The sequence below is a fragment of the Ranitomeya variabilis genome, chromosome 2 (genome assembly GCF_051348905.1).
Source record: "Ranitomeya variabilis isolate aRanVar5 chromosome 2, aRanVar5.hap1, whole genome shotgun sequence".
NCBI classification, from domain to species: Eukaryota; Metazoa; Chordata; class Amphibia; order Anura; family Dendrobatidae; genus Ranitomeya; species Ranitomeya variabilis.
This window is the reverse complement of record NC_135233.1, coordinates 1,017,641,379-1,017,667,989: the sequence shown is the minus strand read 5'-3', so window position 1 is coordinate 1,017,667,989 and position 26,611 is coordinate 1,017,641,379. Positions and strand designations below refer to the sequence as shown.

At 45.6% G+C, this 26,611-nt stretch overlaps 1 protein-coding gene across 4 annotated transcripts in view; it reads left to right on the top strand.

Annotated features, from left to right (window-relative positions):
* Positions 1-26,611, top strand: part of PPP2R3A (protein phosphatase 2 regulatory subunit B''alpha) — a 208,838-nt gene that overhangs the window by 60,695 nt on the left and 121,532 nt on the right. The window contains exon 3 of one of the 4 annotated variants that reach the window (XM_077291313.1): positions 617-670. The exons of the other annotated variants lie outside the window; for them this stretch is intronic. The gene's annotated coding sequence lies outside the window, so the exon portion shown is untranslated. The remainder of the gene's footprint in view (positions 1-616; positions 671-26,611) is intronic. 4 annotated transcript variants of the gene reach the window in all.

Below are 26,611 nucleotides of genomic sequence, written 5' to 3'. Positions count from 1 at the left end.
AACTATTGGCATAAATGCGATAAATCTGCATGGTTCACTGTGATTAGAATACTATTTTCTGATCGTGGACACACGGCCTTAAAGAGACTGTCACCAGGTTTTTGCTACTCCCACTGAGAACAGCATGATGTAGGGGCGAAGACCTTGATTCCAGCAATGTGTCACTTACTGGGCTGCTTGCTGTAGTTTTGATAAACATCAGTTTTACCTGCTGCAAATCTAGCAGTTCTGAATACTGAGCTCTGTGTAGCCCACCTATACCACAGATAGGTAGCTTTCTGCATATGCAGAGTTTACGCAGCTGCTAATCAGTGGTAGGGGCAGGATTATATAGAGCTCATGTATATGGAGGACTACCTGGCAGCAGCAGGTTTACAGTGAAAATCTCCTGCTGATAAAAGTAATTTTATCAAAATTATAGCAAGAAGCCCAGTAAGTAACATATTGCTGAAATCAGGGTCTCTGTCTCCTCTCCACATTATGCTGCTCTCAGATTAGCTGGCAAAAAACGCCCCTGTCAGCTAATTCATGCTGCCCAAACCACGGGCCCCACAAATCAGACACGGGCCGTGTTATTTCAGCCTTGCATGTGTTATAGCATACTTTTACATTCCAGGTGGTGACAACGCTTATTGGGGACGTACAGGGAGAGAACGGCCCGTCAAGGGAAGTAAGTCAGGAAGAAACCGCCATGCAGCTGCCTTGGACTAGTCTCCTGAGGGGGCTAGTCGCCTTTAGAAGCATAGTCCCTAAACGCATTTCAAAGTATATTTTCTCTGCAACCCACAGCATCTGAGTGAACCCTACATGGTTGTAACCACGCAGCCAGTGACTGTTTTATGCTGCCTGTGGTTTGGGCAGCATGGATCACCTGACAGGTTCCCTTTACAGTAGTGACCCTGGATTTACACCGCCTGGCTGCAAAAGTTACCATGTTAGGTGTGACAGGTTCCCTCTGATAATACTGCATGTGCCCGTGTGTTTGTTGTTGACCTGATACTCCGCCATGTTGTCCTCCGCCATGACACTTCTGTTCTTTACGACCCGCTATCATCACATTGCACTCTATTTCTTATTTCTATTTTTTTTAACTCCCTGTCTGAGAATTTACAGACTGATCCAGCTGCAAGAAAAAGGGCATAACATGGGGCGGACATGTGTTTTTCCTCCGGTAACATTGTTGTCAGGGAAGCCACCTCTGACTTGCTGTACCGCTTTGTGTTACTATGGCAGCGGAGGAGCTGATGCTGAGGAGGCCTTTTTCCCACACGAGTGCTGAAAACGTTCAGTGTGAGCAAAGGAAACTTCTGGAAGTTTCTAGAAAGTTCTCCCTTGAGGAGTCAGTCCAAGTCCCATCACTTCTATATTCCTTCCGATACTCGCCACCACTGTGTGCGGTGCGGCCCGCCGCCATTTACATCACATGTGATATAGAGAAGATAAACTACAGCCAGGAGACTTCAAGAAACAATGTGCAGCTTGGGCCCAGAATCCAGCTCTTTCGCTTATGTCACTTGTATATTTTTTTTATGGAATTTGACATAAATTGAAGTCCAGTCCTGAGTAATGGCCATTTCCGTCAGAATGTGTCTATAGACTAAGATTTCGCAAATCTCACAGGCCTCGCCTGTCCAGGATCCATTTACTATCAGAAATCATTGCAAAATGTGAAATCCGCAATAGAAATACTGAATATACATGAAAGATGCACCAAGTGCGGAATGTGGATGCAGAACGGATAATTGAGGAGAAATAGACCAAAAGGAGGGACCGAAAGGCGGAGGTTGGCACGCTAATGACAGCGATATGGCGCCCCTGCTCATCGGGACTAGGTTTATAAAGGCCTTTTTCCATGAACTGACAAGTCCTACAAATACCTGTAACGATGGTGCCCAAACCATAGAAAGCAATAATAAGGGGCGCTAATAAGGGGCGCTAATAAGGGGTAATTAGTCGCTCCCATGACCCCAAGAGAGGATGAAATACAGTATTCGTTCGATTTTTTTTTTTTTTTTTTTTCTTCAAATAAATCCCCAGATGAACCTCCGGGGGGAAACATGTCAGGGCAATAGACTACAGCTAAAGCCACGTTCTCGCACTAGTGATTTATTTACGGCTCAAGCAGAGATGTCACCTGGTTTCATGAGCTTGTGCCCTGAGTCCAGTGATTGTCTGCAGTGCTGTTGCTGGGATGTCCTCACTGCTGAAGTCAGCATTCACTGGATCGGCAGCGGGGATACAGCGATGGATTGATGCACAATTTGATTTTTTTTTTTTGTTTGTTTTTTTTTTTTTTTTGTTGCAGGCAAAATGTTGGCGGTGGAAACCCCATTTAACCCCTTCATGACCCAGCCTATTTTGGCCTTAATGACCTTGCCGTTTTTTGCAATTCTGACCAGTGTCCCTTTATGAGGTAATAACTCCGGAACGCTTCAACGGATCCTAGCGATTCTGAGATTGTTTTTTCGTGACATATTGGGCTTCATGTTAGTGGTAAATTTAGGTCGATAATTTCTGAGTTTATTTGTGAAAAAAATGGAAATTTGGCAAAAAATTTGAAAATTTCGCAATTTTCACATTTTGAATTTTTATTCTGTTAAACCAGAGAGTTATGTGACACAAAATAGTTAATAAATAACGTTTCCCACATGTCTACTTTACATCAGCACAATTTTGGAAACAATTTTTTTTTTTGCTAGGAAGTTATAAGGGTTAAAATTTGACCAGTGATTTCTCATTTTTACAACAAAATTTACAAAACCATTTTTTTTAGGGACCACCTCACATTTGAAGTCATTTTGAGGGTTCTATATGGCTGAAAATACCCAAAAGTGACACCATTCTAAAAACTGCACCCCTCAAGGTGCTCAAAACCACATTCAAGAAGTTTATTAACCCTTCAGGTGTTTCACAGCAGCAGAAGCAACATGGAAGTAAAAAATGAACATTTAACTTTTTAGTCACAAAAATGATCTTTTAGCAACAATTTTTTTATTTTCCCAGCGGTAAAAGGAGAAACTGGACCACGGACGTTGTTGTCCAATTTGTCCTGAGTACGCTGATACCTCATATGTGGGGGTAAACCACTGTTTGGGCGCATGGCAGGGCTCGGAAGGGAAGGAGCGCCATTTGACTTTTTGAATGAAAAATTGGCTCCAATCTTTAGCGGACACCATGTCACGTTTGGAGAGCCCCCGTGTGCCTAAACATTGGAGCTCCCCCACAAGTGACCCCATTTTGGAAACTAGACCCCCCAAGGAACTTATCTAGAAGCATAGTGAGTACTTTAAACCCCCAGGTGCTTCACAAATTGATCCGCAAAAATGAAAAAGTACTTTTTTTCACACAAAATTTCTTTTAGCCTCAATTCTTTCATTTTCACATGGGCAACAGGATAAAATGGATCCTAAAATTTGTTGGGCAATTTCTCCTGAGTATGCCGATACCTCATATGTGGGGGTAAACCACTGTTTGGGTGCACGGCAAGGCTCGGAAGGGGAGGCGTGCCATTTGACTTTTTGAATGGAAAATTAGCTCCAATCGTTAGCGGACACCATGTCGCGTTTGGAGAGCCCCTGTGTGCCTAAACATTGGAGCTCCCCTACAAGTGACCCCATTTTGGAAACTAGACCCCCCAAGGAACTTATCTAGATGCATAGTGAGCACTTACAACCCCCAGGTGCTTCACAGAAGTTTATAACGCAGAGCCGTGAAAATAAAAAAATAATTTTTCTTTCCTCAAAAATTATTTTTAGCCCAGAATTTTTTATTTTCCCAAGGATAATAGGAGAAATTGGACCCCAAATGTTGTTGTCCAGTTTGTCCTGAGTACGATGATACCCCATATGTGGGGGTAAACCACTGTTTGGGCGCACGGCAGGGCTCGGAAGGGAAGGCACGCCATTTGGCTTTTTGAATGGAAAATTAGCTCCAATCATTAGCGGACACCATGTCGCGTTTGGAGAGCCCCTGTGTGCCTAAACATTGGAGCTCCAGCACAAGTGACCCCATTTTGGAAACTAGACCTCCAAAGGAACTAATCTAGATGTGTGGTGAGCACTTTGAACCCCCAAGTGCTTCACAGAAGTTTATAACGCAGAGCCATGAAAATAAAAAATAATTTTTCTTTTCTCAAAAATGATTTTTTAGCCCACAATTTTTTATTTTCCCAAGGGTAACAGGAGAAATTGGACCCCAAAAGTTGTTGTCCAGTTTCTCCTGAGTACGCTGATACCCCATATGTGGGGGTAAACCATTGTTTTGGCACACGTCGGGGTTCGGAAGGGAAGTAGTGACGTTTTGGAATGCAGACTTTGATGGAATGGTCTGCGGGCATCATGTTACGTTTGCAGAGCCCCTGATATGCCTAAACAGTAGAAACCCCCCACAAGTGACCCCATTTTGGAAACTAGACCCCCCAAGGAACTAATCTAGATGTGTGGTGAGCACTTTCAATCCCCAAGTGCTTCACAGAAGTTTACAACGCAGAGCCGTGAAAATAAAAAATAATTTTTCTTTCCTCAAAAAAGATGTTTTAGCAAGCAATTTTTTATTTTCACAAGGGTAACAGGAGAATTTGGACCCCAATATTTGTTGCCCAGTTTGTTGTGAGTACGCTGATACCCCATATGTGGGGGTAAACCACTGTTTGGGCACACGTCAGGGCTCGGAAGGGAAGTAGTGACGTTTTGGAATGCAGACTTTGATGGAATGGTCTGCGGGCATCATGTTACGTTTGCAGAGCCCCTGATATGCCTAAACAGTAGAAACCCCCCACAAGTGACCCCATTTTGGAAACTAGACCCCCCAAGGAACTAATCTAGATGTGTGGTGAGCACTTTCAACCCCCAAGTGCTTCACAGAAGTTTATAACGCAGAGCCGTGAAAATAAAAAATAATTGTTCTTTCCTCAAAAATTATGTTTTAGCAAGTAATTTTTTATTTTTGCAAGGGTATCAGGAGAAATTGGACCCCAACAGTTGTTGCCCAGTTTGTCCTGAGTACGCTGGTACCCCAAATGTGGGGGTAAACCACTGTTTGGGCGCACGTCGGGGCTTGGAAGGGCTGGAGCACCATTTGACTTTTTGAACGCAAGATTGGCTGGAATCAATGGTGGCGCCATGTTGCGTTTGGAGACCCCTGATGTGCCTAAACAGTGGAAACCCCTCAATTCTAACTTCAACACTAACCCCAACACACCCCTAATCCTAATCCCAACTGTAGCCATAACCCTAATCACAACCCTAACCCCAACACACCCCTAACCACAACCCTAACCGCAACACACCCGTAACCCTAATTCCAACCCTAATCCTAACCCTAATCCCAACCGTAACCCTAATCCCAACCCTAACCACAACTGTAACCCCAACACACCCCTAACCCTATCCGTAACCCTAACCACAAGCCTAATCTTAACCCTATTTCAAACCCTAGCCCTAATTCCAACCCTAACTCTAATTCCAACCCTAACCCTAAGGCTATGTGCCCACGTTGCGGATTCGTGTGAGATTTTTCCGCACGATTTTTGAAAAATCTGCAGGTAAAAGGCACTGCGTTTTACCTGCGGATTTACAGCAGATTTCCAGTGTTTTTTTGTGCGGATTTCACCTGCGGATTCCTATTGAGGAACAGGTGTAAAACGCTGCGGAATCCGCACAAAGAATTGACATTCTGCGGAAAATACAACGCAGCGTTTCCGCACCATGGGCACAGCGGATTTGGTTTTCCTTAGGTGTACATGGTACTGTAAACCTGATGGAAAACTGCTTCGAATTCGCAGCGGCCAATCCGCTGCGGATCCGTGGCCAATCCGCTGCGGATCCGCGGCCGATCCGCGGCCGATCCGCTGCGGATCCGCGGCCGATCCGCTCTGTGTGCACATGCCATAACCCTACCCCTAACCCTACCCGTAACCCTAACCCTACCCCTAACCCTACCCCTAGTTCTAACCCTAGTTCTAACCCTAACCCTAGTGGCAAAAGAAAAAAAAAATTTCTTTATTTTATTATTGTCCCTATGGGGGTGATAAAGGGGGGGGGGTTATTTATTATTTTTTTTATTTTGATCGCTGTGATAGAACCTACCACAGCGATCAAAATGTACTTTTCCAAGATGGCGGCGCCCAGCGAGGAGACGGCCGGACACCGGGAGGATCGGTAAGTATGAAGGGGTGGTGGGGGGGTGGATCGGAGCACAGGGGGGGGGGGATCTGAGTAAGGAGGGAGCGCACAGGAGGACGGGGGAGCCGGCAGGCGGACGGAGGGGACCGGACCCCATAACGGAGGACTGGGGGGGCGATCGGTGGGGTGGGGGGGGCTCACATCAGTATTTCCAGCCATGGCCGATGATATTGCAGCATCGGCCATGGCTGGATTGTAATATTTCACCAGTTTTTTAGGTGAAATATTACAAATCGCTCTGATTGGCAGTTTCACTTTCAACAGCCAATCAGAGCGATCGTAGCCACGGGGGGGTGAAGCCACCCCCCCTGGGCTGAAGCACCACTCCCCCTGTCTCTGCAGATCGGGTAAAATCGGAGTTAACCCTTTCACCCGATCTGCAGGGACGCGATCATTCCATGACGCATACGCTGCGTCATAGGTCGCTTTGGCACCGACTTTCATGACGCAGCGTATGCGTCAAAGGTCGTTAAGGGGTTAATGATTTGCAACACCCAAATATACTTGTTTTCTTTTAGTTTTATGGGTACAGGATTCTTGTAAATTGTGAAATAGACTTTTCACCTTTTCCTTTGTCGTTTTCTTTAAATCGTTTTTCGATCTATTTTATGTGGTCTGTCCAATCGTGCATAATAAAAAGTCATTGATATAAAAAAGTGCAATAAAATATTCCATCAGTGGCATCACCAGGCAATTAATTGGACAATACCTAGGCATATGCCACTAGAGAACTTCTGCAGTTTAAGCAGACAGTATTAAAAATTACCTTTCCACTAGGTTTTTCCTCCACAATGTTACTGATTGTGGAGCAGTTTTTCTTCTTCATTGATGCCCCTCAGTTCCAAAGTTATTCCCCCTGCTAATAATGGTGCACATGTTCCCTTCAACAACTGGGCGTGGACCCCAGAACTTCTCTGTAGACATTTGTGTCTTTTCCTCTGCCACTAGCCTATCAAAACACAGCCCCACTCTAAGAGAATTTCTGTTGTACACGCCCAGTTGGCTGTAGGGAATATTTGCATCCTTATTTCCAGGGGGCATAACTTTGGAACCGAGGGGGATAGAAGAAAAAGAAAAACTGTTCCAGAATCACTGGAGCAGCGCCAATTGGAGGGATTACTCAACTTAAATGGAAAAAATCCAGTGAAAGTTCATATTTAAATATGATTTTAAATGCGTGGAAAGATTAATCTAGAACAATGAAGGTTTGATGTTGCCGGTGGGACGATGACTGCTCCATGACCAGCTCCACAGCTTTCTAGGAGATCCCGTCTCTTAATCTTGGAGACTCTGAGAGGAGGCAGCGCCCTCTCTGTATGATGATTATGCATTTGTAGCTGGGATCTATGGACAGATACATGAATTTCTAACATTCACCGTGTGCGTCGTAATGCACCACCCTCCTGTATTGTCTTTGGTTACTGTGGAAACTGTGTATTATCTAGACTTGTGTAATACCTCGAGGAGATGGGTTGTATTTTATAAGACCCCACCTAGATTCATAGGAAACTGTCAAGTTTTGTTTTTTTTTCCCTTAATGGAAATAATTCCAGATTTTTTGTAAGTGACAGGCTTGGTATGTGTGCTTGTGAATTTATCTTTTCACTTTTCCTAACAAACAGAACAGGGCTGGTCACGGACAACTGCTTGGTGTAGCCGGACCTAGAAACAGACGGGGATGTAAAATAAGCAAATGCCGTTTGGTGTAAACACGTTTGCCTACATGAGTTACCGATGCAGACGAGACCGAGGTCACACAATTTTATTTGTTAATCATGTCTAGCACACGAAGCACTAAGGGAATGGACTAATTCAGAAGAGCGTTTTCGCCACAACATGTGCGGAAAAAACCTATACCTAAACCACCAGGCAATAGTCTTTTATTTCACAGATGACTCGTTCATAGAAGGCTTTGGGTGCGTAATGGAAATAGACAGCTTTTTAACATATCCATTGCATAGAAAACATTTTTTTAATCCTGCATGTAAAAACATACTGTATATGGATGATGATAAATGGTGTATTGTACGTATGGAAAAATACAGCGGGGTTGGCGGCCAGACTAAAGTGTGCGGCGGCCCCCTAACTCTCCACGAACTCTTGATTTTGGGGGAAGTTAAGGGTTGGACAGTCTAACTTTTATTCCTGACCCTTTAGCCGGACATTCATGTCCATGGGGAGTCGGGAGAGGTAGGTGATGGAGGAATGAACGCTCAGCTATCGTATGTGTATGGACAGCACAAGGCTGTTTTACCTCACATCAGTGGCTCCGTGGAGGCCTATGTCTGAAGCCATGGAAAATGGGATTGAGGCGTATGCGCTGACGGAGCCATTGACTTGTTATGATGCAGACGGCGTCACTGTGTGCTTTGTCGGACACAATTTTTGGCTCTGTCTTATTTGAGGTGGCCACCAAAACAAAGTTGACCATGTCTAGGAACCCCCCAAAATCCAAAATAGGTGGATATGGTCGAAAATGATGTCGGACAAAGCACACAGTGACTCCATCTGCATCACTACAGTCAATGACACTGGGCTATACGCCAAATCCCATTTTCCAGGTTTTCAGACGTAAGCCCTGACTGAGCGAGCCACTGACCGTATGAACATAGACTGACATTCATGATCCCTTTTACAAAGTCGTATTAAAGTAGAGGTTTCCGATGTTGCATATGTGAGCGAGTTATTCCCGCTCTAGGGTGTGTCCTACTGTTCTCCATATTATACGGCATAAAACGTGTTATCGGCCATCCCTGCCCTCCAGGTTATCCTTATTTCATTCCTTCAAACTCCATAGTATACTTAAGTAACACCTTCACCCCTTGTGGATTGGATCTGATGTCTTGAACCACTTGTGCTTTGCAACCTGTGATCCTCCAGCTTTTTGGAAACTACAACTCCCAGCAAGCCCGAATACTGTATTTTTTTCAGTGCATCTTTTTATTATAGCCGTTACTGCAGAGTCGCTGGTTTGCAATTAGCCCAAAAGTGAAATGTGCGTCAGTGCCCTGTATCCGCTCTGTAGCAGGGACGTGTGGCGGTCACCGGTGTCCTGTCTTGTATGTATCCAGTATAGTGGGCAGTATGGTCTATAGGTGTAATTTGTTTTTTGTTATAGGAAGCCAGGGTTATGTATATTTGTATCTGTCTCCTGTGTGCCTGGGCCGGTGACTTTCAGCTCCTTGTACGTATGTGTCATAAAGCGACTGTAATCGGATACCTGGCACTTCCCATTCGGCCCATGAGTCCGTCCATCTGCTTTCCTTCCTCCTTTTGGCCTTTTTATGTGATCTGGGAGGCTAGAGAGGGTGGATGGATTGGGTGGGCCAAGATTGTTCATCCCTCCTGGGAAGATGAGCCACCTGCTTCTGGAAATAAGCGATTAGACAAGGCTATCTCATTACAGTCTTAAAGTCATTTGTCTCTCAATTTGTAAAACTCTTAAAAAGGAAGAAATCTACGATCCAGTGCGAGGATTCCTGATCTACACTCATTTTACTGGCGAGGAACCAGCGAAGGCTAATGCTTTTTTGGACTGGTCACTTCTGTCCCTTTTTCTTCATGGATACTGACGTTGGTTTCTTAGGTTTTGTTGTTTTCTGTTTTGTATTAATCAGGAAAATTGTCTTGAATCCATGTTTTGTCTGTCAGACAGGGCATTTGTGGCATCTGTTGGTGCCATATGTTATGTAGAAAGCAATGCATCTTGCCACACTGCCTTCTAATATATTCATTTATGATCACCTTGACTTTTATATTTACAGAAAGTAACTCATCCTGCCAGATGTGAAGCACAGAGGGGTTTAGAGGCCTCTGTGCCTATGGCTGGATGTCACAGGAGCATTAGTATGACCGGCACAGGTTCCCAGCTGTTATAGCCATCTATCAGCTCCCCGCGATCGCGTTTGAAGGGGAGCTGATGACCTGCAGAAAAAAAAGACCAGGGCCGGATAGCAGCATTTAAGAGGTTAACACCATCGGTAGTAGTGCTGATCGCTGCTGTTAAAGGGAGATGCCAGCATCTGTGTAGAGCGGGCTCAAGTGACGGTCTCCATGATGTATGTATGTATGTATGTGTGTGTGTGTGTGTATATATATATATATATATATATATATATATATATATATATATATATATATATATATATATATATATATATATATATATATTATATTATATATATTCTATATCTCTGTAATGGAGCGGTAGTGCTATGGTGTGTCAGAGAAAACATACTCTGCGAAGCCAAGTGGGGACTATACTTCTCTGATGATTTGTCCACGGTCAGTCCCCAGCATCTTCTCCTCGCTCCTCTAGACTGATGGGTCTCTGTGTGTGTGTGTGTGTGTGTGTGTGTGTGTGTGTGTGTGTGTGTGTGTGTGTGTGTAGAAACCGGTCAGTCATAGGAAGAGTGGCTGGGAAAAAAACACCAGGAGCCTGCATCAGGGACTGATTCATTAAGACTGGCATTGTGGATGTCGGTGTTACATAGTTACATAGTTATTAAGGTTGAAGGAAGACTTTAAGTCCATCTAGTTCAACCCATAGCCTAGCATGCCCTAACATGTTAGGTGTTAATCAAGGTCGTGGCACTTAATGAATTTGGAACCTCGCCTTGGTGACATGCTACTGGAGTAACATTTGTGGCGTACGTTACACCACTAAAGTAGTGTAATGTATGATGATTAGGCAGACAGGCGCTACCACCCTCCATCCCGCCCATGCTCTGCCCACTTTGGTAGACCTGGCCAGGATTGGTGTGAAATCGCCCAAAATTTTACAATTTTTGCACAACTCTACTTTGGGGGCTAAAAATTGCGACTTTTCCAACTGTTTTACTGTAGAAAACTGGCCTAAATACTTTTTCAGGAAACTGTCACATACAGGTGCTTCTCACAAAATTAGAAATATCATCAAAAAGTTAATTTTTTTTCAGTTCTGTTGTTGATGATTATGGCTTACAGCCAATGAAAACCCAAAAGTCAATATCTCAGTAAATTAGAATATTTTATAACACCAGCTTGAAAAATGATTTTAAAATCCGAAATGTTGGCCTACTGAAATGTATGTTCAGTAAATGCACTCAATACTTGGTCGGGGCTCTATATAATGAGTTTCACTTTTTGTATTGAAGAACTGAAATAAATTAACTTTTTTCAAAGTTTGTTGTCTCCGAAAACGCTGTTTAATTAAAATTAAGGCTGGGGTCACACTTGCATGAGCAATGTGAGAGTCTCTCGCATCAATACCCGGCACTGCTGCCAGCACTCTGGACCGGAGCGTGCGGTTGCATGTATTTCTATGCAGCTGAGCGTTCTGGTCCCGAGTGCCAGCGGCGGTGCGGGGTATTGATGCGAGAGACTCGCGTGAGTGTGACACCGGCCTAAAACATATGTGGCTGTAATAACGTAGACAAAGTCTGATTTTTGCTGCCCATGGTTTATGCAGCATGAATCTACTTTCTGGTTTCCTGTAAAGTAACATTTAAAGGGAATCTGTCACCCCAAAAATCATATATGACCTAAGGCCACCGCTATCGGGGGCTTATCTACAGCATCTGAAGAGAAGAGGCGGCACCCGGTGGGATGATGGACGGCTGCGAGGCGCTTGAGTCAGGGAGAAATCATATCTCCCTGACTCAATAGAGGTATGGCGTGAAATTTATAAAAGTGATTATTTCAGCATTCCTAGGGATACTAAACATAAGAGCCACCTTCACAGAATGCAGCCTTGGTGCTGCTGAAGGTGGCTCTTTTACTTAAAAATGCCCTGGGGGGGGGTGACAGGTTCCCCCTTTAAGGGCACCGTGTCGAGGAGTGCTGCTGATGACTGAGAAAAGGGAAGACACATCATGGTGCCTGTACAACATGGATACAGAAGGGATGGGAACAACTACAATCAGAGAAGATGGCATCTATAAGGTACCTAGATGTAAATGTTTATTTGTGATCCTGCCTGCTTGTCATCAGTGCTGATGTTCCTGTATGGTCCGCAGTCTGCTTATTTATAAGCTTGGTGATGTAGGCATGTACTAACTGTGGTTCCGGCACTTCATTCATAAATTGACAATGATTCTGACACTGCATTCATGTAGTGACAGCATTTATGGTGCTGTATTCATGCTGATGGTGCTGCTTGTTCTGCATTCATTTACTGACAGTGGTTCTGGTGCTGCATTCATGTACTGACTGCGCTTCTGGTGCTGCATTCTTGTACTGACAGTGGTTATGGTGTTGCTTTCATGTGCTAATGGTGGTTCTGATCTTGTACACATGTAGCAATTCAAAATGTATTTCATTACAATGTTAAGACTTAAACATGCTCAAAACTTAGAGTTTTGAGATTGAGGTGGATTTGGTGAGTTTCTGCTCCAAAAACTGAATAAACTGAGCAGAATCTCTCCAAATCCTCCTTAAATACTCAAAACTTGTTTCTGGTGATGTATTGATGTAAATACCCCTTTAAATATTTTGCAACCTTTGGGATTGGTTGAGTATGGCAATGCGGCCCTTGGAGCAAAAAATGTTGTGCACCCCTGCTTGTAATAATTCATACCTGGATAATCATAGCGCCGTAGAATCCGCTCTCGTCTATTATTGGGATAATTTATTGCATTATAATCGAGCACTGGGCCGAATTTGTCCTTTGATCATTTTAGTATTATCCTAAGTGCACACCTTTGACTGAAAAAAAACAAACAAAAAAAAAAAAAAAACGCAGCTGCAAGAACGTGCATTTTTGCCCTGCGGTTTTTGACTGATTTAAGTGAAGTCAATAGTGAAAAATGCACTGAGAATTGACATGCTGCAGATTATTTTCTGCACCAAATCTGCAAGTCACAAATAACAACGTGTGCATGGCACTTTAGGTTTCTCTTTGTTGGCATCAGGATTGCTTCAGGCTTTTCTAGCAAATCTGCAAGGAAAAAACGCAAAAAAGAACGCACCAAATCTGCAACGTGTGCGCACAGGCCTAAATGACTGTATTCCATATTGAACCAAAATGCATAAAAAGAGCCAACAAGTGAGCGCTATATTATCTGGTCATATAGAGACTGCTGAGGCCAGAAGGTATTGTGTGTGTTCTACATTATACATCCTACCATGTGGGCATCATATACCCCCCAGTCTCCACAAGTGATGCCCGCAGTTATGGCTGTAATCACAAGTAGAGCTGCTCTCCCATCACTTTACATGGATTTAGAGTAATGCTTTTTCTCCGTGCGCAGCCGATCATTGAATTGTGTAATACATGTGTATTTGCTGATACAAATGAGACGAGAAGGAAGAATATGGGAGAGAAATCTGCACCGTTTACAGCGCATCGCTATGGTAACCATCTCACCCTGCATTCACTAGAATACCGATTTACATTGACTCCCTCATTGAAATCGGCCCGAAGTGATCACAGTCCTCCAAAGTAAAGAGAATACCCATGTCATAAGGGATTCTATCATCAGGATTACAAAGATGAGGATTCGGAAGAATTTATTTTGTCCCATAAAACACTGTCTTTAAGGGATGGTTGTAATAACCAGTTGAGAATGTGTATGTGTATGAATGTGTATATATGTGTGTATATCTACTATATAATTGTCTAAGGGTCACTTCCGTCTGTCCTTCTGTCTGTCCTTCTGTCTGTCTGTCACGGATATTCATTGGTCACTGCCTCTGTCTGTCATGGAAATCCAATTCGCTGATTGGTCGCTGCAAAACTGCCCGCTCCATTCTCCCCTCCAGTCAGCGCTCACACAGGGTTAATGGCAGCGGTAACGGACCGCGTTATGCCGCGGTGTAACGCACTCTGTTAACGCTGCTATGAACCCTGTGTGACCAACTTTTTACTATTGATGCTGCCTATGCGGCATCAATAGTAAAAAGATCTAATGTTAAAAATAATTTAAAAAATAAAAAATCGTTATATACTCACCGTCCGTCGGCCCCTCGGATCCAGAACCGGCCTTTCCCGCTCCTCGCGACTCCCCGGTGACCGCTCCATGCATTGCGGTCTCGCGAGATGATGACTTAGCGGTCTCGAGAGACCGCAATGCACTCTTGGGCGCCGATAACCGCTTCGCCTGGATCCGGAGCCAATGGAAGGTGAGTATGTAACTATTTTTTATCTTAATTTTTTTTTAACAGGGATATGATGCCTACATTGCTATATACTACGTGGGCTACGCAATGTACTACGTGGGCTGTGCTATACGCTGCGTGGGCTGTGCTATACGCTGCGTGGGCTGTGTTATACGCTGCGTGGGCTGTGTTATACGCTGCGTGGGCTGTGTTATACGCTGCGTGGGCTGTGTTATACGCTGCGTGGGCTGTGTTATACGCTGCGTGGGCTGTGTTATACGCTGCGTGGGCTGTGTTATACGCTGCGTGGGCTGTGTTATACGCTGCGTGGGCTGTGTTATACGCTGCGTGGGCTGTGTTATACGCTGCATGGGCTGTGTTATACGCTGCGTGCGTGGGCTGTTATACGCTGCGTGCGTGGGCTGTGTTATACGCTGCGTGCGTGGGCTGTGTTATACGCTGCGTGCGTGGGCTGTGTTATACGCTGCGTGCGTGGGCTGTGTTATACGCTGCGTGCGTGGGCTGTGTTATACGCTATGTGGGCTGTTATACTCTACGTGGCTGTGCAATATACTATGTGGGCTGTTATATACTACATGGCCGGCCGCGAACAATCAGCGACAGGCGCAGTCCGACCGCGAATTGGCTCGGGATTTGAACCACGCTTCGCTAATGGGTCGCGGCCGGCCGAATCCTGTGTATTCCATGTATTATTCTAAAATCTTCATAAATAAACTACATACGTATTCTAGAATACCCGATGCGTTGGAATCGGGCTGCCATCTAGTATGTGTGTATATATGTCAAATATAGGTCAAATAGCCCTTACACAGCCTGGAGGTGTGTTTGGGGTCATTGTCCTGTTGAAAAATAAATGATGGTCCAACTTACCGCAAACTGGATGGAATAGCATGCCGCTGCAAGATGCTGTGGTAGCCATGCTGGTTCAGTATGCCTTCAATTTTGAATAAATCCCCAACAGTGTCACCAGCGAAACACCCTCACACCATTACACCTCCTCCTCCATGCTTCACGGTGGGAACCAGGCATGTAGAGTCCATCCGTTCACCTTTTCTGCGTCGCACAAAGACACGGTGGTTGGAACCAAAGATCTCAAATATAGACTCATCAGACCAAAGCACAGATTTCCACTGGTCTATTGTCCATTCCTTGTGTTCTTTAGCCCAAACAAGTCTCTTCTGCTTGTTGCCTGTCCTTATCAGTGGTTTCCTAGCAGCTATTTCACCATGAAGGCCTGCTGCACAAAGTCTCCTCTTAACAGTTGTTGTAGAGATGTGTCTGCTGCTAGAACTCTGTGTGGCATTGACCTGGTCTCTAATCTGAGCTGCTGTTAATGTGCGATTTCTGAGGTTGGTGACTCGGATAAACTTACCCTCAGAAGCAGAGGTGACTCTTGGTCTTCCTTTCCTGGGGCGGTCCTCATGTGAGCCAGTTTCTTTGTAGCGCTTGATGGTTTTTGCCACTGCACTTGGGGACACTTTCAAAGTTTTCCCAATTTTTTGGACTGACTGACCTTCATTTCTTAAAGTAATGATGGCCACTTGGTTTTCTTTACTTAGCTGCTTTTTTCTTGCCATAATACAAATTCCATCAGTCTATTCATATGTATATTTATTTAGTGTGTATCTCTTGATAAGATTTAGCAAAAAACTGTCAGTGCCACCACGCTCCACTACTGCCAAGAGATATAGATCTTGAAAAGAGGTGATTATTAAGGCCTAATTCAGATGTAAGACTTTCACATGCAGGTTCGATTTTTGATTTTTACAGATAACCTATAATGGTTGCATATTCTATGGAGCTGTTCATATATACAGTGGGGGAAATAAGTATTTGATCCCTTGCTGATTTTGTAAGTTTGCTGACTGACAAAGACATGACCATTCTATAATTTTAAGGAAAGGTTAATTTTAACATTGAGAGATAGAATATCAAAAATAAAATCCAGAAAATTACATTGTATAAATTATATAAATGTATTTGCATTTTGCAGTGAGAAATAAGTATTTGATCCCACTAACAATACTTTGCGGCAAAACCCTTGTTGGCAAGCACAGCAGTAGATTTTTTTTTTTTTGTAGTTGATGATGTGGTTTGTGCACATGTCAGGAGGAATTTTAGTCCACTCCTCTTTGCAGATCATCTCTAAATCATTAAGATTTTGAGGCTGACGCTTGGCAACTCGGAGATTCAACTCCCTCCATAAGTTTTTTTTTTTTTTTTTATGGGATTAAGGTCTGCAGACTGGCTAGGCCACTCCATGACCTTAATGTGCTTCTTTTCGAGCCACTCCTTTGTTGCCTTGGCTGTATGTTTCGGGTCATTGTTTTTCTGGAAGACCCAGCCACGACCCATTTTTAACCCCTTTCTGCCAGCTGACGGGATAGTACGTCAGCTACCAGTATCCCCCCGCTTTGAGGTGGGCTCCGACGGTGAGCCCACCTCAAAGATGCAACATGTCAGCTGTTATCAACAGCAGACCTGTGGCGGCAATGGGCGCGAGCGGAATCGCGATCCACCGGCGCCCATTAACTAGTTAAATGCCGCTGTCAAAGTCTGACAGCGGCATTTAACTAGCGCCGCCGGCCAAGCGGCCGGAAGCGCTCGCACTGTTGACCCCCGTCACATGATCGGGGGTCAGCAGTGCATTGCCATAACAAGCAGAGGTCTCCTTGAGACCTCTATGGTTGTTAATGGCAGATTGCTTTGAGTGCCACCCTGTGGTCAGCGCTCAAAGCAATACTGCATTTCTGCTACATAGGGGCGATTTGTGCTTCACCTCTATGTAGCAGAGGCGATTGAGTCGTGCATGCTTCTAGCCTCCTATGAAGGCTATTGAACCATGCAAAAAAAAAATGTTTAAAAATATAAAAAAATTCTAAAAGTTCAAATCCCCCCCAATCAAAATAAAACAATAAAAAAAAAAATCAAATCTACAAATATTTGGTATCGCCGCTTTCAGAATCACCCGATCTATCAATAAAAAAGGATTAGCCTGATCGCTAAACGGCGTAGCGAGAAAAAAAATCAAACGCCAAAATTACGGGTTTTTTTGGTCGCCGCGACATTGCATTAAAATGCAATAACGGGCGATCAAAAAAATGTATCAGCTCAAAAGTGGTATCGTTATAAATGTCAGCTCGGCACGCAAAAAATAGACCCTCACCCAACCCCAGATCACACAAAATGGAGACTCTACGGGTGTCGGAAAATGGCGCAAATTTTTTTTTTTTCACCACTTAGATAAAAAAGAACCTAGACATGTTTGGTGCTAATGAACTCGTAATGACCTGGAGAATCATAATATCAGGTCAGTTTTAGCATTTAGTGAACCTAGCAAAAAAGCCAAACAAAAAACTAGTGTGGGATTGCATTTTTTGCAATTTCATCGCACTTGGAATTTTTTTCCCGATTTCTGTTACACGACATGGTGAAACCAATGGTATCATTCAAAAGTACAACTCGTCCCCCAAAAAATAAGCCCCCACATGGCCATATTGATAGGAAATAAAAGTTATGGCTCTGGGAAGAAGGGGAGTGAAAAATGAAAAAAGCTCCGGGGGTTAAGGGATTAATGTCCTGCCGGAGGGAAGGAGGTTGTCACTGAGGACTTTACATGGCTCCATCCATTCTCCCATTGATGCAGTGAAGTAGTCCTGTGCCCATAGCCGAGTAATATCCCCAAAACATAGTGTTTCCACCTCCATGCTTGACAGTGGGGATGGTGTTCTTTGGGTCATAGGCAGCTTTTCTCTTCCATCCAACACGGCGAGTTGAGTTAATGCCAAAGCCCTCAATTTGTGTCATCTGACCACAGAACTTTCTCACAATCACTCACAGAATCATCCAGGTGTTCATTAGCAAACTTCAGATGGGCCTGCACATGTGCCTTCTCGATCAGGGGGACCTTGCGGGCACTGCAGGATTTTAAACCTTTACGGCGTAATGTGTTACCAATGGTTTTCTTGGTGACTGGTCTCAGCTGCCTTGAGATAATTAACAGTTTCCCCCGTGTAGTTTTAGGCTGATCTCTCACCTTCCTCATGATCAAGGATACCCCATGAGGTGAGATTTTGCACGGTGCCCCATATTAGTCGAGTGACAGTCATTTTGTATTTCTTCCATCTTCTTACTATTGCACCAACAGTTGTCTCCTTCTCACCCAGCGTCTTACTTATGATTTTGTAGCCCATTCCAGCTTTGTGCAGGTCTATGATCTTGTCACTGACATCCTTATAAAGCTCTTTGGTCGTGCCCATGTTGTAGAGGTTAGTCTGACTGAGTCTGTGGAAAGGAGCCTTTTATAAAGGTGACTATGTAAGACAGCTATCTTTAATGCAGGTAACGAGTTGATTAGTAGTGTCTAACTGGTCTGTAGGAGCCAGAACACTTAATGGTTGGTAGGGGATCAAATACTTATTTCTCACTGCAGAATGCAAATATATTGATTTAATTTATACAATGTGATTTTCTGGATTTTATTTTTGATATTCTATCTTTTGTGTTTAAAACTAACCTACCCTTAAAATTATAGACTATTCCTGTCCTTGTTAGTGGGCAAGCTTACAAAATCAGCAAGGGATCAAATACTTATTTCCCCCACTGTATGTGTTCTTTTGTGGACCAGAAAACAATCACTTGTCCATTTCTGAACGAAGTCACGGATCAAAATTACCTATGGAAGTCAGCTTTGCATGTGCATCGTGCCAGACCAGCTAATTAAAATAAAGAGTCGCAAGTCAAGAGGCCGTACTGCTTCTAATGTCCGGCGGCCGGGGGCCAAAGTGTTGTGACTGCGGGAGTGAGACATGAAATTGATTCACACCAACCACTGTCTACAATTTTGCATCTAATGTCTGACTCCTGCTGCCCAAATCTGAATCTGATGCCGCTTTCCTTTTAAGCAACATCCCTATAAAACTAATATTTTGCTGAATTGCTGTTTGTATTATCTTTTTATATGTAATTGGTGCCAAAAAGCAGAAACTTCCCTTTTTAAAAGGTTTTTCCCATCACATTCAATCATAACTGAAATGGGAATATGTTTCTCAGTGTGCCAGCCGCAAGGGGATGTGGTTGCAGAAATATTTGAAGGGTCTGCACTATAGTGTTTCTGTAATTCCCTTAATATTGAAATTCATTTTAGTGACCAATGCCAGGAAGCCAGAGAGTCGGAGTCGGTGTTAATTTTGGTGGAGTCTGAGTTCAGTGCAGGATGTGCTGTAGATGTTTTCATAAGAATTTGGGAAAGTTGTGAAATGTTCTATAAATGTCTGTTCTGTTCCTGATCTCAGGATCTTGCCTTTTAGCGGAGATGAATCTGTGCTGCACTTTATGCACGTGCTCAGTAGTGACCAGTGCTGTGGGGTCAGTCAGGGAGATTGAGGAGTCGGAGGTTTGTTTTACCAACTCCACAGCTCTACAGACAGCTGCTGCAAAAGCAAATAAAATACTTTAAAAAAAGGCATAGATGCTCTTGAGCAGTGAGGCTGTGGCGCTCTCTTGAGCAGTGAGGCTGTGGCGCTCTCTTGAGCAGTGAGGCTGTGGCGCTCTCTTGAGCAGTGAGGCTGTGGCGCTCTCTTGAGCAGTGAGGCTGTGGCGCTCTCTTGAGCAGTGAGGCTGTGGCGCTCTCTTGAGCAGTGAGGCTGTGGCGCTCTCTTGAGCAGTGAGGCTGTGGCGCTCTCTTGAGCAGTGAGGCTGTGGCGCTCTCTTGAGCAGTGAGGCTGTGGCGCTCTCTTGAGCAGTGAGGCTGTGGCGCTCTCTTGAGCAGTGAGGCTGTGGCGCTCTCTTGAGCAGTGAGGCTGTGGCGCTCTCTTGAGCAGTGAGGCTGTGGCGCTCTTGAGCAGTGAGGCTGTGGCGCTCTCTTGAGCAGTGAGGCTGTGGCTCTCTTGAGCAGTGAGGCTGTGGCGCTCTTGAGCAGTGAGGCTGTGGCGCTCTTGAGCAGTGAGGCTGTGGCGCTCTTGAGCAGTGAGGCTGTGGCGCTCTTGAGCAGTGAGGCTGTGGCGCTCTCTTGAGCAGTGAGGCTGTGGCGCTCTCTTGAGCAGTGAGCTCTCTGCCACATGATGTTGTAATGGTTGATCTACTACAAGGAGGGCCTGGATGTCTTTCTTGTAAAATATAATGACATTTTTAGGCTGCCGTCACACTAGCAGTGTTTGGTCAGTATTTTACATCAGTATTTGTAAGCCAAAACCAGGAGTGGAACAAATAGAGGAAAAGTATAATAGAAACATATGCTCCACTTCTGCATTTATCACCCACTCCTGGTTTTGGTTTACAAATACTGATGTAAAATACTGACCAATACTGCTAGTGTGACGGCAGCCTTAGAGTACTAGATTCTGTGATGATATCTTGATCAAGGAACTAGTTTGATGTTTGTATGTAGAGTCAGGAAGAAATGTTTCCTCTAATATGAGGCAATTTGCATCATTCTTGTGGCGGTTTTGTCTTCCTGTGGATCAATGTAGTTATAGGTTGAACTTAATGGACTGATGTCTACCTTCAACCTTAAAGACAGTCCGTCCGCATAAAATGACTGTTTGAACCAAGTACAGGCACTCTGTGAACACTTGGCATGGTTAAACAGTTCAGTGCACCTCCCCACCTACTTTTTGTCCATCTACTTTCTCACTACTCTTCCTTGATTGAGAGCTTTGGATTTACAGTAAGAGGAGAGTAGAGGTAAATTGAAATAAGTAGGTGGGAATGTGCACTGAGCCATTTATCCTCGCCTAGCGTGCGCCGTGCTATTTGGCCGTCAAACTGTTTGGGCCCTGCCTAGAGTGCTCTGTGCTGATTGGGCCGCGCCTACAGTGTGCCGTGCTGTTTGGGCCGCGCCTATAGTGTGCTGTGCTGTTTGGGCCGCGCCTAGTGTGCGCTGTGCTGTTTGGCTGCACCTAGAGTGTGCCGTTCTGTTTGGGCCGCGCCTAGAGTGCGCTGCGCTGTTTGGCCATGCCTAGGGTGCGCCGTGCTGTTTGGGCCATGCTATTTGGCCGTGCCTAGTGTGCGCCGTGCTGTTTGGCTGCACCTAGAGTGCACTGCGCTGTTTGAGCAATGCTGTTTGGCCGTGCCTAGTGTGCGCCGTGCTGTTTGGCTGCACCTAGAGTGCACTGAGCTGTTTGGGCCTTGCTGTTTGGCCGTGCCTAGTCTGCGCCGTGCTGTTTGGCTGCACCTAGAGTGCGCTGCGCTGTTTGGGCCATGCTGTTTGGCCGTGCCTAGTGTGCGCCGTGCTGTTTGGCTGCACCTAGAGTGCACTGCGCTGTTTGAGCAATGCTGTTTGGCCGTGCCTAGTGTGCGCCGTGCTGTTTGGCTGCACCTAGAGTGCACTGAGCTGTTTGGGCCTTGCTGTTTGGCCGTGCCTAGTCTGCGCCGTGCTGTTTGGCTGCACTTAGAGTGTGCTGCGGCGTTTGGGCCGCGCCTAGAGTGCACTGCGCTGTTCAGGTCGCGCCTAGAGTGCGCCGTGCTGTTTGGGCCATGTTGTTTGGCCGTGCCTAGTGTGCGCTGTGCTGTTTGGCTGCACCTAGAGTGCGCCGCGCTGTTTGGGCCGCGCCTAGTGCGCCGTGCTGTTAGGGCCATGCTGTTTGGCCGTGCCTAGTGTGCGCCGTGCTGTTTGGCTGCACCTAGAGTGCACCGCGCTGTTTGGGCCATGCCTAGAGTGCACTGCGCTGTTCAGGTCGCGCCTAGAGTGCGCCGTGCTGTTTGGGCCATGCTGTTTGGTTGTGCCTAGTGTGCGCCGTGCTGTTTGGCTGCACCTAGAGTGCGCTGCACTGTTTGGGCCATGCTGTTTGGCCGTGCCTAGTCTGCGCCGTGCTGTTTGGCTGCACCTAGAGTGCACCGCGCTGTTTGGGCCATGCCTAGAGTGCACTGCGCTGTTTGGGCCATGCTGTTTGGCCGTGCCTAGTGTGCGCCGTGCTGTTTGGCTGCACCTAGAGTGCGCTGCGCTGTTTGGGCCACGCTGTTTGGCCGTGCCTAGTCTGCGCCGTGCTGTTTGGCTGCACCTACAGTGCGCTGCGGCGTTTGGGCCGCGCCTAGAGTGTGCCGTGCTGTTTGGGCCATGCTGTTTTGCCATGCCTAGTGTGCGCCGTGCTGTTTGGCTGCACCTAGAGTGTGCTGCGCTGTTTGGGCCGTGCCTAGTGCGCCGTGCTGTTTGGGCCATGCTATTTGGCCGTGCCTAGTGTGCGCCGCGCTGTTTGGGCCGCGCCTAGAGTGCGCCGTGCTGTTTGGGCCATGCTGTTTGGCCGTGCCTAGTGTGCGCCGTGCTGTTTGGCTGCACCTAGAGTGCACTGCGCTGTTTGGGCCGCGCCTAGAGTGCGCCGTGCTGTTTGGGCCATGCTGTTTGGCCGTGCCTAGTGTGCGCCGTGCTGTTTGGCTGCACCTAGAGTGCACTGCGCTGTTTGGGCCATGCTGTTTGGCCGTGCCTAGTGTGCGCCGTGCTGTTTGGCTGCACCTAGAGTGCGCTGCGCTGTTTGGGCCACGCTGTTTGGCCGTGCCTAGTGTGCGCCGTGCTGTTTGGCTGCACCTAGAGTGCACTGCGCTGTTTGGGCCATGCTGTTTGGCCGTGCCTAGTCTGCGCCGTGCGGTTTGGCTGCACCTAGAGTGCACTGCGCTGTTTGGGCCGCGCTTAGAGTGCGCCGTGCTGTTTGGGCCATGCTGTTTGGCCGTGCCTAGTGTGCGCCGTGCTGTTTGGCTGCACCTAGAGTGCGCCGCGCTGTTTGGGCCGCGCCTAGAGTGCGCCGTGCTGTTTGGCCATGCTGTTTGGCCGTGCCTAGTGTGCGCCGTGCTGTTTGGCTGCACCTAGAGTGCACCGCGCTGTTTGGGCCATGCTGTTTGGCTGCACCTAGAGTGCGCCAAGTGCCACTACTAATTTTGTACAGACTTCCTGTATAACTATGGTGGAGAGTTTTCAGTGCCGTGATGATGAATTTACACTTCCATATAACAGGCTAGTTTCTGTCCCCATCTCTACTTTGCGGCTGGTTCTCTGAGCCGTATAGAGTGGCACATGGATAATGCCGCACTGTGTCAGTTATGTAAGAAAGTGAGGAATGTAGAAGTTCTCTCTCCTGGCAGACCGCTCCTAATTTCACATTCACAACCTCTGATCCCTTTGGCTTTCTAAGCTCTGCGTGTGATTACTCTCCATCACACCTGTCAAGTATTGATGTGACGTCTGTTTTTCTGACTTGGTAACAGTAATAACATTAATAGGATGTGACGTTCCAGTCTTCACGGTAACCTGTAAATGTGTGTCTGGCCGAGATCTACACTGCTTGGTGAGGAAAGGTTCTGACATGTAATCCTATAGGCCACCACCCTGATGTGTCACGTGTTGGTGAAATCCATGACCGTTGGGTCGGCTGCATTGGCGTTCTATCTGCTTCTCTTTCTTTTTATAGTTTCGATTAAAAAGAATTGGAGTTGGCGCCGATCAGTTCCCAGGCCCAGGTCTATCGGGCACTGGACTGGAGCCCGGAAACCGGATCTTTACCTGACGGCATCCACAGCTCTATTTTTTCTATTAGCCGGCCTGGTGTGACGTCACATCTGCGCCACTCCACAGCGATGATGTGCCAGGCTAATCAGGGGGTGAAAGAGGCGCACACTGGTGTTTATACAGCAAATATTTTGAGTTTTTGTTGAGAAAAAGGAGAAATGTGTCACTACATTCATTGTGGAGACAGGGGTGACTCCAGACTGTCAAGTCAAAAAGTTGCAATAAATCCAAGGGGGGGGGGGGGGGGGAAGGTCTTAAAATATGTATAAAAAAAAACTGTTCAGAATTTGCGATTGGTTTGCAAAACCTATATAGATTTATTTTGCAAACTGTCAGATTTGTACCCATTAGGACAAAAAAAGACAAAGCTAAGCACGCTGTTCTTTTTACATGGCTAATCCACTTCATTATTAAGAGCGTTCAAAGCTGTGGATGTGAATTTGTGAGGTGGATGCATTTTTTTTTTTTTTAATCCAAAGATTTTTTATTTTTTTTTAACGTTTTGCTAACATTTCCTGAAGCGTGTGATAACGTTTTCTTTTTTTTGTGTTTTTTTTTTTTATTCGCTGGGATGAGGGGATTTTGTAACTTTTTTGTTTCTTAATAAATTAAGCAACAAATAAATCGCTAGGAGTCTTTTTTAGATGAAAAGGTTTACAATACTCTCAAAAATGTGTATTGTAAAGAATGAAATGGCTTCACAGCAGAAAGCGCCTGGAGAAAGGTCCGCTCACGACTTCTAACCCCCTTTGCATTTTGAAAAACCCGAAGCTTGGTCCAACTCCGTGCCATGATCAGCAGAGCCGAGTGTGCGTGTGTATTAAGGAATGGCCGGGGGATCGTTCAGAGCATTGTATGGGCGCTGCAATAATTACATCACACGAGATGCCGAGCTTTAATATTCTCCATTTTAGTGGTGACTTTGAGCTGATTTCAGACTGTCTGGTATTTTTGGGAACATTGTCCGACAGCTCCAGCCTTTTTCCATGTGGTTGTCAGATAATACAGCCTTGGTGTCTCAGATTACTTAACTCTGGATGAAATTGATATTAGTCAACTTTTTCTATCTTTCATTGCGTATTTTTAGGAGTGAAAGCTCTTTAGTATAGGATTTAGTGACTCCTATAGTGAATTCTAGGTGCTTCTGTCCTGTCTGAATGTGACTTGCAGAAATCTTTGCATGTGCTGTAGATGTATAGGACGAATTTTGGGGTTACAGCGAATTGTCAATCTATGCATACATTTCCAGAATTAATTACTGACGGAATAACAGAATGTGGATTATTGCTTAGGCCAATGCCCATCTTTTTGGGGAGCACGGGGGCTCAGTGGTCAGCACTGTTACTTTGCACCACTGGGGTCCTGGGTTTAAATCCCACCAAGGACAACATCTGCGAGGAGTTAGGACCTTCTCCCTGTGTGTGTGGGTTTGCTATGGTTTTCTCCAACACTCCGCAGACCTAATATAATAATAATCTTTATTTTTATATAGCGCCAACATATTCCGCAGCGCTTTACAGTTTGCACACATTATCATCACTGTCCCCTATGGGGCTCACAATCTAAATTCCCTATCAGTATGTCTGTGGAGGAAACTGGAGAACCCGGAGGAAACCCACACAAACACGGGGAGAACATACAAACTCCTTGCAGATGTTTTCCTTGGTGGGATTTGAACCCAGAGCTGGTGATGAGCGAATATACTCGTCACTCAGGTTTTCCTGAGCACGCTCGGGTGACCTCCGACTATTTATGACTGCTCGGAGACTTCGTTTGCAGCTGAATGATTTACAGCTATTAGCCTGCTTGATTACATGTGGAGATTCCCTAGCAACCAGGCAACCCCCACATGTACTCAGCCTGGCTAGTAGCTATAAATCATTCAGCTGCCGAGATGAAAACTAAATCTCTGAGCACTAACAAATACTCGGAGACCACCCGAGCGTGCTCAGGAAAACCCGAGCAACGAGTACACTCGCTCATCACTACCCAGGACTCCAGTGCTGCAAGGCTGCAGTTCTAACCACTGAGCCACTGATAGGAAATTGGGATTGTGAGCCCCAATGGGGACAGTGATGTCTGTAAAGTGCTGTGAAATATGATGGTGCTAAGTAGGTAAGTCAGTATAATAAGTAATGGGGAATAAAAGCTGAGAGGTTAGGTTTTTATTTTTTATGACCCAAATGACACGTGTCTCCCCATTTTCCAGTCTTGGGTCATTTACCATAGTTGAGGTCACTGTTTCCTTCCCGATGGAAAGTTTCTCCTTCTTCCCCCTGGATCTATTCCCATTTTTAGCATAAAATTACAGATGTGAGCCCAGATAATTGCGTGAAATAACCCTACGGCACGTCACACAGTAACTGTTCAGCTACATCCATGTATTCTTTTTATGCCAAAAATGGGAGCGGATCCCATCAGAGAAAAGTCGAAAAATACAGCTGTGTGAAGACGCCCTGACCCGGGGAGATGTCCCGGCTGTTGGGTCCAGGAATTGCTGCTCTACGTCAGCGAAGGCTTTTCGAAGAGCTAAATTATGAGGAAAGTGTAGAAAAGGTTAGGTAAGTGTGAGTGCAGAGGGTTAATCACGCGGCGGGCACACTGCTTTTGGAATGACCGAAGTGGCAGTAACCGGTCTGGTAATGTGCAGACTCCGCACTGGAAAAATGTGGATTTGGAAATGACCAGAATGACAGGATCACATTACTTGTAAGCTAAAAATATAAGAAAGTGGTGAAAGGAAAATTCTGATAATCTGCAGAAATGACCTAGAAATGGGCCCGTTCCCAGCCGCCAAGAGCTCACTTCATTTACAGGGCTTCCTGGATATTGTACA